The 2,500-nt window shown below is 46.4% G+C and overlaps 1 protein-coding gene across 1 annotated transcript in view; it reads right to left on the minus strand.

Moving 5' to 3' along the window:
* The window catches only part of STIL (STIL centriolar assembly protein), a 93,170-nt gene that overhangs the window by 89,689 nt on the left and 981 nt on the right, over positions 1–2,500 (minus strand). The gene's annotated exons all lie outside the window — the stretch shown is intronic.

Consider the following 2,500-nt stretch of genomic DNA (forward strand, 5'->3'; position numbering starts at 1 on the left):
CACCTGCACTGAAGTCACTCCAAAATTGTGACGCAAAGCAAGACAACTATAACATGGTGGAACCTTAGGCTCTGTGCGCACAGTGCGTTTTTCGGGTGCGTTTTTTGGGCTCAAACCTGTATGACTTCCCCAGCAAAGTCTATTGAGTTTTCATTTTTGTTGTGCGCACACAACTTTTTTTTTTTTTTTTAAGCTGCGCTTTTGAGCATAAAAAAAAATAAATAAATGGACACGTCAATTCTTTCCTGTGTTTTCCCCCCATGCAATGCATTGGAAAAACGCAGAAAACCGCAGAGATCAAAAACGCAGTCAAAAACACACCTAAACGTGGTGCGTTTTTGCTGCGGGTGTGTTTTTAGCGGCCAAAACCGCACAAAAACACAGCGTCAAAAAAAAACCCTGTGTGCGCACATACCCTTAAGGGTGCTTTACATGCTGCGACATCGCTAACGATATATCGTCGGGGTCACGGAGTTTGTGACGCACATCCGGCATCCTTAGCGACATCGCAGCGCGTGACACCTCTGAGCGACCTAAAACGATCGCAAAAGAGGTAAAAATCGTTGGTCTGTGAGAGGTCGCTCCAACACCAAAAATCGTTGACAGGTGAGTAGCGAGGTTGTTGGTAGTTCCTGCGGCAGCACACATCGCTATATTTGACACCGCAGGAACGAGGAACCTCACCTTATCTGCGGCCGCCCGCAATGAGGAAGGAAGGAGGTGGGCGGGATGTTCCGCCCGCTCATCTCCGCCCCTCCGCTGCTATTGGGCGGCCGCTTAATGCGAAGGAACCGCCCCCTTATAAAGGAGGCGGTTTGCCAGTACCTGCGACATCGCTAGGCAGGTAAGTAGTGTGACGGGTGTGTGAGCGATGTTGTGCGGCACGGGCAGGTTTGCTCGCTAGCGATGTCGGTACCGATATCGCAGCATGTAAAGTGCCCTTTAGACTCCAGGCTAAAGAACCACATTCAGGAAGTTACAAGAACCACTGTGATAGATGTGGATAATTTTTGGACTCTCTGGTCTGAGTTTGCCCTGAAATGAGACGTGGCAGGCAGGTACGTGCAAACACAGCGTCATCAGCAGTGCTCAGCTCCCGACACACAGCTGGACAATCCCTGGAAGCTGGATGTTAATGGATTTCTATGCATAAGCACCACTGATCGACTCAATGGGGCGAGTGCACGTCTTCTTTCAGACAATAGAGTTCCTGCTAAATATTCCTGCAAAATCGTGAGTATTAATAGTGAGCGGCTTCAAGCGGAAGCCACCAATAGAATGGGTCGGTCACTTCATTTGACTACTTTTATAGCTGTGGAAGACTGCAGCAGTTAAAGGGAATCTGTCAGCAGGTTTTTGCTACCTGATCTGAGAGCAGCATGATGTAGGCTAACAGACCCTGAATCCAACAATGTATCACTTAGATTACTGGCTGCAGCCGTTCTGACACAATCAGAGTTTTACATTTAGCAAAGCAGCAGAGCTGAGAGGGCTGCCCCTGACCACATCAGGCTCTGGATGTACTAAGTCTATAGACCGTGAGCTGCTAATCAGAGGAAGAGGTGTGTTGGATTACAAGGCACCATGCAATGTAGTCTAGCATTGATAATCTCCTCCAGCTAAAACAAACATTGCGGGTAAAAAAAAAAAAAACAGCAGGAAATTGCTAATAGAGGCATCACTAAAACCTGTTTTAACTCTTAAATTATACTGTCTTCAGATTATATAGCAAAAACCTGCTGACAGATTCCCTTTAAGAGAAGTTCAAAAAGACAAAACATATGAACAGCAAGTTGATTTGACGTTGTTGGGCCTTTTGGCGCCTTTTCCTACATGTGAATTCGGCTTCAAAGCTCCTGTAGAAGTCGTTCATTTTACCTTATATTTATCTGGGCTTCATTGGACATGGTGTTGGCATCTTTATAGTACGCTGAGGTCTTCGCGCTCATTTTTGCACTCATATCCTAGAAATAGAACAAAGCTATTACAGTCGGGCGCAGCGGACAGTCTACCGAGCTAAAAGGCTTCTGCCGGCACCGGAAGAACCAGAGATAGAACATGGAGAATCTGAACCCGAGATCAGCGAGACTCCGGGGAAGGACATAGAAATACATAGAGCTCGTGCTCATGCTTTGTTTTCCATTTTAAACCCCCTCCCATACAAGTTAGATAACGGTCAGCGGAACCATCATTGGACTGACAGCTCTCCCCCCAAACTCCCATACCGCTGGCCGAGCCTCCAATCGCTGCTGGGCAAGCACTTAAAGGGATATTTACAGAAAAAAATAATAATAAAAAAAAAAAAGTTATCTATGGGACTGTCAAGTACAGCGCTCAGTTATTTCCTGCAGTCCCATAGATAATGAATGGGAGGCGTCTGAGCGTGCTCACTTCTGCTCTGATCTCAGGGGTTCCCAGCAGTCGGACGCCCAATTGTCAGCATGGTTAACTTGTTTGTTTTTTTTGAATAACACATTGATAGCAGTATATAAAGTATGAC

The sequence above is a fragment of the Anomaloglossus baeobatrachus genome, chromosome 8 (genome assembly GCF_048569485.1).
Source record: "Anomaloglossus baeobatrachus isolate aAnoBae1 chromosome 8, aAnoBae1.hap1, whole genome shotgun sequence".
Lineage (NCBI taxonomy): Eukaryota > Metazoa > Chordata > Amphibia > Anura > Aromobatidae > Anomaloglossus > Anomaloglossus baeobatrachus.